Here is an 11516-nt window from a genome sequence, read left to right on the forward strand (position 1 = left end):
AACAGTTATTCATGATTCATGCTGCTTTAGCACACTAAATGCCATTCACTTCTATATCTACTTTAAAGTGGTTCTAAAGGCTTAAGGTTTTTTACCTTAAAGTGTAACTCCACTTTTGTTGAGAAAAAAACATTCCCCTCTGGGTGATCTATGTACTTTGGAAGAATTATAACAACCTTTGTTACAGATTCCTACCTTTTTTAATCCTGCAGAAACCCCTGTTTGTTCCTCTGTGCCTAGTGGGTCTAATGGGAGTGGTTTCATATTTATCAATCAGCTGTGCAGCTGCAGAGCACAAATGAGGAATTCTGCTGGGTCTGCATCCCTTTAGATTTGTTCCTATTGGGAGTATCTCACCAAAAATTTAATTTCTGTTGCAGGGGATGCCTGAAATCTGACTTAGGCAGACTGCTAAGAAAATTGGTGAACCAATCACACAAGTAGGAAATAATGTTTCTGGGTCGTGTTCAGTACACATTCTGTGTACAAAACAACCCCGGGTAGCATTGTATTGTCAGAAAATTAGGTTGAAAAAAGAAAAGGTAATTTTTAATAACATTCAATACAATATGACTTGTGTTGAAATTATATGCGCTATATTTTTTTTAGTTCCTGGAGTTAACCATCAGCAGGTAGACCTGAGGAGAGGAGGATGGGGGCTGCTCGGTGCAAAACCAATGCACAGAACAAGTACTGTAAGTATAAACCTGTTTCTTATTTTAAAGAAATAAAAATCTAATTTAAGATGATATCTGTATTGGGCAAATTTACGCCCAACTCCATGTTTAACCAAATTAACATTGTATTACCTGTGGATTCTGTATATTGCATTTCCGTTCAATAAACATTATGGGAAAAAAAATTACATTTAGAATCACTTTAAGTGTTGTTACATTTAGCTAACCATTTAAAAAAGGATTTCAGCCCCTAAATATTCTGCATGATGGAGTACAATTATACATATTTTCTATGCATTTCTAATTGCAAAACAGACATTACTGGCTTATTCTAAATACACACGTTATTTGTAAAATGTTTTTTCTTTAATAACTATAATAATAACTAAACATGATAGTCTTGTAAATGAGAAGCTTGTGCATTTATGTTGATCCTAAAACAGTTTTTCAATAATGAGAAATAAAAAAATATATTTTTAAGAAAACAAAGGATATCTGAATTATGTATGCAACATAGAATAAACTGCATGTTTGCTTGTAAGCTGCATTGTCTGATTTAAATGGGATAGGCAGGAACTTACAAACTGTAACAGCAAAGTCATATATAAGGAAAATCAGATGTTATTTTAATTTCCTGGGTTAAAATTGTGTGTTCCAGCCCACAAGGGAAACACTGGTAACAATATTTAATAAATATCATAAACTGCCGAGACACAACAAATTGTTCATAAACTACCTGTTTAATTTTTCAGGGCTATCACACCACATATTTCCTTATTAGTTGTGTGATCCAGCTGGGTGGAAGGATGGATGGCACCTGTCAGCCATGGAATATAATGCAGCGGTTTTATGAATTATTTCTATGAGCAAAAGCCTATTACGTCTGACAAGAGGATGATGATATTAGGCTATCATCATTCAAACGGTATCCACCCGTTCCCCCTTTCATCCATCAGCCCCCCTTGCATGCAAGTTTAAAGCCAGTGTGTCTACACAGCCAACCCAAGACAAATATGCCTGCCTTTTGCCGAGTCCATGAAACATTTAGCATTTCATTATGAATCACAGCAGACGACAGTAACAAATGGTCCAGTGGATTTGCCTTGTTGTCAGAGATGGGGAGAAGAACAGCCAAGCAAAATGTCTATGTGGGTCTACAGTGATCAATTCAAAGTATAAACCTCTGCTCTCTTATTATGTCACAGGACTCAGCAAATTTTATATTACAATGGGCTGGTGATCGAACATATGCTTCTTAAATGCTGTTTTAGCTCAGCTGATGTACGTACATTACAAGGGCATCATTTTAAATTATTTTTAAAGAGGACATTTCCTTGTCACATACAGTTCTGCCAAAGGGTTATCCTTGAAAAAATTGATAATTTGGATATTGGTTGAGCCTGCCATAAGTGAGATCTCCCTACCATAGTTCTCCACTCCATAGTGTTCCCATCAACCATTGCATGTTCCAGTACCCCCTGCAGCAATTTGCTTAATAAAAAATAAATTAAAAACTTGGAGGAAACCTCTCATAATGGTCACAGCAGGTGTGCAGACCCAGAAATTCATATATGAAGATCTTCCCAATAAAGTCCACAAGGATGTAAGAAACTGTTACTTGGTTTAACTCTCCAGGATCTCTCAGGATTGATCTCCGTGTCCTGGGAATAGACATATAACATAAATTGTGCTTCGCTCAAAAATATAAGAAGTGAATGTAAATAAATACACACTTAAAGTCCAAAATTAAAGTCCAATTAATCAAATACTGAACAAATCTAAGGTGACCAGTCCCACACAGATTAGTGACTTCCTTGTGATAATAACAATCCCACACCAAAAGAGAATATATAATTCGCTCACCAGATGGCATGGACCCAAAATACAGTAATTGGGTCATGCAGGCTGAAAGTGATGATCTCCCTGGAACAGAATGGCAATGGCTTCCACGGATTCTCCAGGTGGTAGAAGTTGAAGGGTCCTTCAAGGGTGGTCCACGTACAGATATCTAAAAATCCCCACTCAGAGAAGTGTATGTGGGATAAACCAGAGAGACTCCATAGCGTGATACCATTTAAATGATTTATTGAAGTAAAAAAGTAATACACTTACAATGGGTCAGATGGTAAGGAGAATTCAATACAATTCGGCACTCTTGACAATCCTAACGGGTTTCATTACACATAACATTTTCAAAGGAATTAGCCTGATTAGCCGGATCTCTCAGGATTGATCTCCGTGTCCTGGGAATAGACATGATCACTTGTAGAGTCTTCATTGGGAAAGCATATGACAGAATGACAATGAAGACAACGGCTGGAGACCTTATCAGGAAATACCTCAAAAGGAACCTTTTTGGCAGGAAAACTAGGCATTGGTGAAAATAAAAGTACAGATTTAAATATATTGAAAATTAATTTTGAAATATTATTAACGTCATAATGCTTACATGAGGTTTTATTAATCAAATATGCATGTACTCTGCCTACCTACTTTTTTTTTGCCTTTATATGCCTATGTTGACTGGTTTCTGGCTTTGACAGGTGCTAAAGCATGTTTCCGAGAGTTTTCCAGATTGATTTTACAGAACCTTCTCATTTGGTATTATAATAGACTTTCCTATGTGTCACTAATTTTGAATCTGCATTTGAACTGGTAGCTGACTATTGATGAAGACAACTAAAACAAAGAACTCATTTTTGTTTTCAGTTGAAGGGGAACTACTTATTACAGATTACAGTATGATTACAATTACAGTGTGTTTATGGAAGACACTTTTTGAAAAGGTTCTCCTGATATCAGTCACCTTAAAGTCCAACTTCAATGTTTCCTTAAATTTTTCCCCACCTGGTAAAAAAGTATTCCAAAGCAGTATTTACCTTTTCCATGCTCAAATATTACACTGTTCATCCTCCACTGGTCCCGGCTGCTGCTCTTCTTCTGGATTTAATGATGCCCAGCATCATTAAACCCACTTCATGTGAGCCCAAGGCTTGAAGGAATGCCCCCATTTGGGAGCATCATCAAGCTGTCCTGGGTTTACAGAAGAATGATACAGAGAGGAGGGAAAGTATAAAACCTGCCAGGTTATTTTTTTCTGTCCGTGTACCATTCTGGAAATTTCCTTTCACTCCTTCCTAAGTAAGGCAAATTCCCCTCTTAAAGAGTTGAGAAAAGGAAAAAGTAGATTCTACCAATCCCAAGAGCTGCCCTCAGTGCTAGTGAGGTGCATTTGCATGGTAGTGGAAGTCCATCCATTTCCCTTTCCTTCTTCCCTCATCAAGATAAAGCTGGAGGATTGTGTTTTCCAGCAGAAGTGCCCAACAAAATTTCCTTTTAAAAAGTCCTCTTAAAGAGTTGGCCCTGGAACAGCTGCATTAGACGATTTCCCCTTACCCTTTGTTCTAGTGACTTTCCTTCTCAGTGACTATGGCCACCAGTACAAACTGAGAGGAGAATCTTCCCACCTTTGACACATTCAGCATTAAAGTGGTAGTATCACGATTTCTTAAACTTTTAACTACAGGTAAGCCTATGATAAGGCTTACCTGTAGGTACAATTAATATCTCCTAAACCGGCACGGTTTAGGAGATATTTGCAGTACATGCAGCTGCTCGCACGAGCGGCGCATGCGCACTGAAGGTCCGGCGGGCCTTCAGCTTCCCTTGCCGGCAGCTTGCCGGAAAAACGCTCCCGCGCGCATGCGCGGGAGTGACGTCATCGCGGCTCCGGCCAATCACAGCGCCGGAGCCGCCGAACCCGGGAGAGATCATGTCAGCGCCCGCAGCGGTGTCCGGGGGTCCGTGACGGGGCTTCGTTCTAAGGTAAGTAATTCATAATGAGCTAGTATGCGATGCATACTACCTCATTATGCCTTTGTCTTGCAGGGTTTGTTTGTTTTTTGTTTTTTTTTCCTGGGTTTACAACCGCTTTAAAAACATGACAGAGAGAGCTTAATCCTTTCCCACTACATACCATTTTTCTAGAGATACAATAATATACTAAGGTGTGCATTGCTTAGCAAAACCTCTAACTGATTTTTAATGTGATACAAACATATATTGTGTTTTTAGGTAACTAAAAATACTCACTAATCCTTGAAGTATGTATTTCAGGATCAGGAAGACGTGTTTTAGCGTTATACATTTTTACTAAATGTGAGTTCCTTTCTGTATATTAAAGTGTTGAGTTTTTAACATATTACACTATGGAGCCCTCTGTATTTTCTTTATGATGATCTTTGGATGGATACTGCTTATGTGCTCTGAGTCCGCGATACGGTGTGACATCTACTATACTGACGGTCTCTTGTAATCTACATCCACTGTCGGCATCTCCATCTGGATCTATCAGGGATTGATTTGGTTGGCTTATTGATTACCACTATCTGGTAAGCTTACAGGCATGCCTTACTGACAGATGCACCACGGAGGAGAACACCTTTATGTTGTGGTGAAGGATTTTATATTCCATTTACACTTTTGTTGCACAAAATTTTTTTGGGTACCTTAATACCCTTTGATATTGTGGGTTTATTTTTATTTAGTTGTCTTTGTCACACATATTGGTTTTATTACCATTGTGCACATTTTTTTCACCAGTTTGAATAATTTTTTGTTTTTACACATTAATTTGTAATTTGGTCACATATAGCACAGCCTCTTTTTATTTATGTATTCATTATTAATTGCTAAAGATTTAAAATACCTTGGAGTTACAGAAACTGGTTGAAAGCCAGTAGCATATAATTAATTGCGCATTATCATTTATTCGATAAGGTAAGGTGTGCAAACTGCAGCAAACTATTGGATTTCAGTTTACTAAAATCATGTAAATGAGAGATGGATTCCTGTTGGTTGCTGTAGCGCAGTCATGTTGGAACAGGAAGGGACCATCCCCAAACTGTTCCCACAAAGTTTGGACCATGAAATTGTCCAAAATGCCTTGGTATGTTGACGCCTTAAGAGTTTCCTTCACTAGAACTAAGAGGCCAAGCCCAACCCCTGAAAAACAACCCCACACCATAATCCCCCACCACCAAATGATTTGGACCAGTGCCCAAAGCAAGGTCCATAAGGACATAGATGAGCAAGTTTAGGGTGGAGGAACTTGACTGGCCTGCACCTCAACCCTGACATCAGCCCGATAGAACATCTTTGGGATGAATTAGAGTGGAGACTTAAAGTCAGCTCTTCTTGTCCAACATCAGTGCCTGACCTCACAAATGCATTTTTGGAAGAATGGGCAAACATTCCCATAGACACGCTCCTAAACCTTGTGGACAGCCTTTCCAGGAGAGCTGAAGCTGTTATAGCTGCAAAAGGTGGGCCAACTCAATATTGAACCCAATGGACTAAGACTGGGATGGGAAGTTCATGTGCGTGTAACAGCAGGCATCCCTATAATTTTGACAATATATATAAATATATATATATATATATATATATATAATATCTCACAAAAGTGAGTACACCCCTCACATTTTTGTAAATATTTTAATATATCTTTTCAAGTGTCAAGAAATGACAGTTTGCTACAATGTAAAGTAGCAAGTGTACAGCTTGTATAACAGTGTAATGTTAATAAATTAATGTCTAAACTGCTAACAACAAAAGTGAGTACACCCTTTTAATGCTTAAAGTGAAAATTTAAAAATGAAAAATTCCTTTAAATAACGTGCCTGGGGGTCCCCTTTAATGTGCCTGTAAATTGGCGCATCTGTACGATGTTCAGTATCTCACAAAAGTGAGTACACCCCTTACATTTTTGTAAATATTATATTATACCATTTCTTGTGACAACACTGAAGAAATTACACTTTGCTACAATGTAAAGTGGGAATGTACAGCTTGTAGTGTAAATTTGCTGTCCCCTCAAAATAACTCAACACACAGCCACTAATATCTAAACCGCTTGCAACAAAGGTGAGTACACCCCTAAGTGGAAATGTCTAAACTGGGTCCAAAGTGTCAATATTTTGTGTGGCCACTATTATTTTCCAGCACTGCCTTAACCCTCTTGGGCATGGAGTTCACCAGAGCTTCACAGGTTACTCTGGAGTCCTCTTCGACTCCTCCATGACGACATCACAAAGCTGGTGGATGTAAGAGACCTTTTGCTCCTTTACATTCCATTTGAGGATAACCCACAGATGCTCAATAGGGTTTAGGGTTTAGGTCTGGAGACATGCTTGGCCAGTCCATTACCTTTACCCTCAATTTCTTTAGCAAGACAGTGGTTGTCTTGGAGGTGTATTTGGGGTCGTTACCATGTTGGAATACTCCCCTGCGGCCCAGTCTCCGAAGGGAGGGGATCATGCTCTGCTTCAGTATGTCACAGTACATGTTGGCATTCATGGTTCCCTCAATGAATTGTAGCTCCTCAGTGACGGAAGCACTCATGCAGCCCCAGACCATGGCACTCCCACCACCATGCTTGACTGTAGGCAAGACACACTTGTCTTTGTACTCCTCACCTGGTTGATGCCACACACGCTTGACACCATCTGAACCAAATAAGTTTATCTTGCTCTCATCAGACCACAGGACATGGTTCCAGTAATCCATGTCCTTAGTCTGCTTGTCATCAGAAAACTGTTTGCGGACTTTTTTGTGCATCATCTTTAGAAGAGGCTTCCTTCTGGGATGACCGCAATGCAAACCAATTTGATGCAGTGTGCGGTGTATGGTCTGAGCACTGACAGGCTGACCCTCCACCCCTTTAACCTCTGCAGCACTCATACGTCTATTTCCCAAAGACAACCTCTGAGCTTGTGCACTCAATTTCTTTGGTCGATCATGGCAGGGACCGTTCTGAGTGGAACCTGTCCTGTTAAACCGCTGTATGGTCTTGGCCACCATGCTGCAGCTCAGTTTAAGGGTCTTGGCAATCTTCTGGAAGCCTAGGTCAGCTTTATGTAGAGCAACAATTCTTTTTTTTCAGATCCTCAGAGAGTTCTTTGCCATGAGGTGCCATGTTGAACTTCCAGCGATCAGTATGAGAGAGTGGGAGCGTTAACACCAAATTTAACACACCTGCTCCCCATTCACACCTGAGACTTTGTAACACTAACGAGTCATATGACACCGGGGAGGGAAAATGGCTAATTTGGCCCAATTTGGACATTTTCACTTCGGGGTGTACTCACTTTTGTTGCTAGCGGTTTAGGCATTATTGGCTGTGTGTTGAGTTATTTGAGGGGACAGCAAATTGACACTGTTACACAAGCTGTACACTCACTACTTTAAATTGTTGTCACATCAAAAGATATAATAAAATATTTACAAAAATGTGAGGGGTGTACTCACTTTTTGTGAGATACTGGGTACTGGGTATGGGTATTGAATCAACCTGGAATGTATAAGCATGTTGTAATTGGAAGTGCCAGAAAAAAAATACCAGTTGGGCAGTGAATATTTGGTTTGTAGAAAACAGGGGAAGATGGTCTTTTACAACTATATCTCCTAGCATTTTAATGCCCCTGAATGCACACATGGAGGAGGTGGCAGTTCCGTTACATTGGTGGCAGTGGTGGGATGCTTGCTGCAGTCTGGGACATCCACACCTCCACCGGGATCCAAGGTCTGGATAGCAGAAGAGAAGAGGTACAGATATCAGCCGCCATGGAAGAGGAATTTGGAAGGAGGTTGAGAGAGATGTGTATACAGCACAGGGGACCAGTGTCAGAGAAGGTCCTGCTAGGATGGCATGATGTAATCCACTGGGAACTCTGTAAGGAAGCGCTAGCCTGTGAGCAGCGACACCAGGGAAAAATCCTCCCCTCCTTCCAGGAAACGTACTGGTCGCAGTACAAGGTTCGAATGGTGTTTTTGGGGAGACAACCACACAAAGAATGGAAAGCTGAGTTAAGCAGGCTGGTCCAAGTGGAGATGCTGTTGGACGAGAGCTACAGAGCCCTCGGCTGGTATGTAACCCAAGTGTGCCCATGGACAGCGGACGACAACCCAACAGAAGGCTTTTGCTACAGCGACCCGGGGCTGTTACTAGAGAGGCTGTCTAAGGACCCTGACTTTGGGAGCGATTTGGAGTGGCAGTAATAGGAAATTGAGGATTACAGAGAAGAGATCCTGAACATCTCGGAAGTGTTCTGAGCACTGGAAGATTTGGAGTTTTTGGCCTTCAGGAATGGGAGCTGGAGATCGCCTACAGACAGCTGCTAGACTCTGCTCAGTGCCGCGCCTTGGCTCTCCTTGCCTGGTAATATCCAGAAGTACCAGCTGACAGTCCAGAAATCCTGACTGAAGAATCGACAATGTGGCACAGTAATAGTGTGCTTTGCTCACCTGCGCCCACGGTTTTGGATGTGGAGGTCTTATGGCTGATGCAGCAAGTGCTGACTCACCTTGACGAACCTGTTTCTGCACAGGACGAGCTTGGATGGAGAAATGCGTCTGTCCAGCTGCTGGATAAAGGTAGGGGAGAAGAGGAAGCCATCTTCATTCCCCAACCACGGATCACAGATTTAATTGACTTTCCATCGGAAGATGATATGGATGATAAATGACCTGCAAAAGTGTTCGCACTGGGTCCGAGAGCCACCAGCCCATGCCCTGGACTTACAGCAATTCCAAAGGCTATGGATTTAATAGACTTTTCTGCTGAGAAGGAACATCCTAGTGAGCCTACAGCAGAAGAGCAGGCATCCAGGCATAGCGCTGCTGACCTCTGCCTGCAACAATTGGTGACCCAGAAAGATGTGTGCAAGGCCACTGTCTTTTCAGTTTACTTTCCTGCAGAACAGCTGGCATCAGGGCCTAACATCACTGAGCACTGCCCAACACCAACAGCAGCTTCAGCCTTTCTGAGAGAAGAGGCAGCTGATCTTTCTCCTACACCACTGACAGGGACATGGGATTTCCTGCCAGCAGCATCTGTGGAGTTACAAGAAACTTCTCCAGCTGAAGCGCTGACAACTGGACAGAGGGTCCAAGACCTCTGCCCCACACCTGTGGCAGTTCCAGAGGCCCAGGGTAAGAAGGTGGTGATCACTCCCTAACGGCAGCTACACAGTCCTGAGAAGAAGATGGTCATCCTTCCTCCCCAGAGAGAGATCCACAATCTGGGAGCGGAGGAAGCCAGTCTCCCTCCCAGACATTTAGCTGGAGTGGATTATGTGGAGTCCCCAGCAGAAATGCTGGCAACAGGGCAGAGTGCTACCAACCTCTGCCCAGCACCCGCAACAGCTACCGAGTTCCAGGAAGCTGGTGAAATCGCTCTCCCCTGCCCCAGCGACAAGCTGCTGAAGTAAAGCTTCTACACCCAGCTGAAGTGCTGGCAGCTGGACAGAGAGTCAACGACCTCTGCCCCACACCTGTGGCAGTTCTGGAGGCCCAGGGTGAGAAGAGAGAGGAAGTTGTTGTCCTCCCTCCCCACCAGTCAGTCAGAGCAGAGGAAACTGTCTTCCCTCCCCAGCCAGGATCTGTGCATCTGGGAGACCGTACCAGAGAAAGGTTGTCCCAACCGCGAGATGAGGGTAAGGAAGATGGAGCAGCTGACTCCCCTTTGGGCCTGTGTTTGAATAAACAGTTTTTATTCTGGAAGGTTCAAAAACTTATACAAGCTAAGTTGTTGGCTAGCTTTGTATGGGGGCGGCTGGGAAAATCTGATATCTATGTTCACGACTGGGAGGAAGCCGTATACTGATTGAAGTCCACAAGTACAGTATGGGTTGCTGTTCCGTTACAGTGGATCTCTCATTCATCCAACTGTCCTCAATTCATAGATCATTTTTTAATGAAGCTATGGTACAGTTTCCAATTTGAAGTACCATAAGCCTGGTTCTTACAGAGTTAATGGCCCGCAATGCAACTCTCAACGTGGATGTGCGGTTTTGATGGAGAATCAAGAGCAATATCTTTTTTGGTCGGTGAGGAGGGGATTTACAGAAATAACAGTGAATAAAAAGATCTGAGGGGTGGGAGATATTTTCAGCAGACCCCCCTTACCTGGCCATATTTCTAAATGCAGTTCAAGTGGGCGGCACAGTGGTGTAGTGGTTACCACTTTCACCTAGCTGCAAAAGGGTCGATGGCTCGAATCCCAGCCATGACACTACCTGCCTGGAGTTTGTATGTTCTCCCTGTGCCTGCGTGGGTTTCCTCCAGGACTCCGGTTTCCTCCCACACTCCAAAGACATGCTGGTAGGTTAATTGGATCATGTATAAAAAAATTGGCCCAACTGTGTATGTATGTATGTGAGTTAGGGACCTTAGATTGTAAGCTCCTTGAGGGCAGGGACTGGTGTGAATGTAAAATGTATATGTAAAGCGCTGCGTAAATTGAGAGCACTATATAAGTACCTTAAATAAATAAATAAAATACGTTTATATATAGCCATGTGTTACAGTCTGATAAACAATATATTATTGCACAGCAGGAAATCACAGTTTGATAGAGATTAATCATGATGTATCTTTTGTGTGTGCTCTACTTATGAACTGTAATGTGACTTATTTATCTTCTTTACATGATAGCATAGTACTAAGTAGTATCAAAGTGACAGCTATTCTCATCTGCATTTGTGTAGAAACTTGTTATGAATGTAATTTCATCATACCAGGATTTATGTAACATGACTGGAGTTAGGTCCTGGCAGTGAGAAATATTCAGCCAGGAATATGGATTACTCTTACTGTCTTTGCTCAAGTATTTAAAATGCCTCTCAACAGGCTCTTGGCTCAAGAGATATTGACTAATGAGTTTAAATACCTTCACTTGTGTCCTCATAAAGATGCTGTAAACAGGAATGTTTTAATGACTGTTTACGGTAGACTCTTTAAAAGATTTCTGGTTTTCCAGACTTTCCCTAATGATACTTA

The sequence above is a fragment of the Pelophylax lessonae genome, assembly GCF_965119305.1.
Source record: "Pelophylax lessonae genome assembly, chromosome: 13".
Classification (NCBI taxonomy): Eukaryota; Metazoa; Chordata; class Amphibia; order Anura; family Ranidae; genus Pelophylax; species Pelophylax lessonae.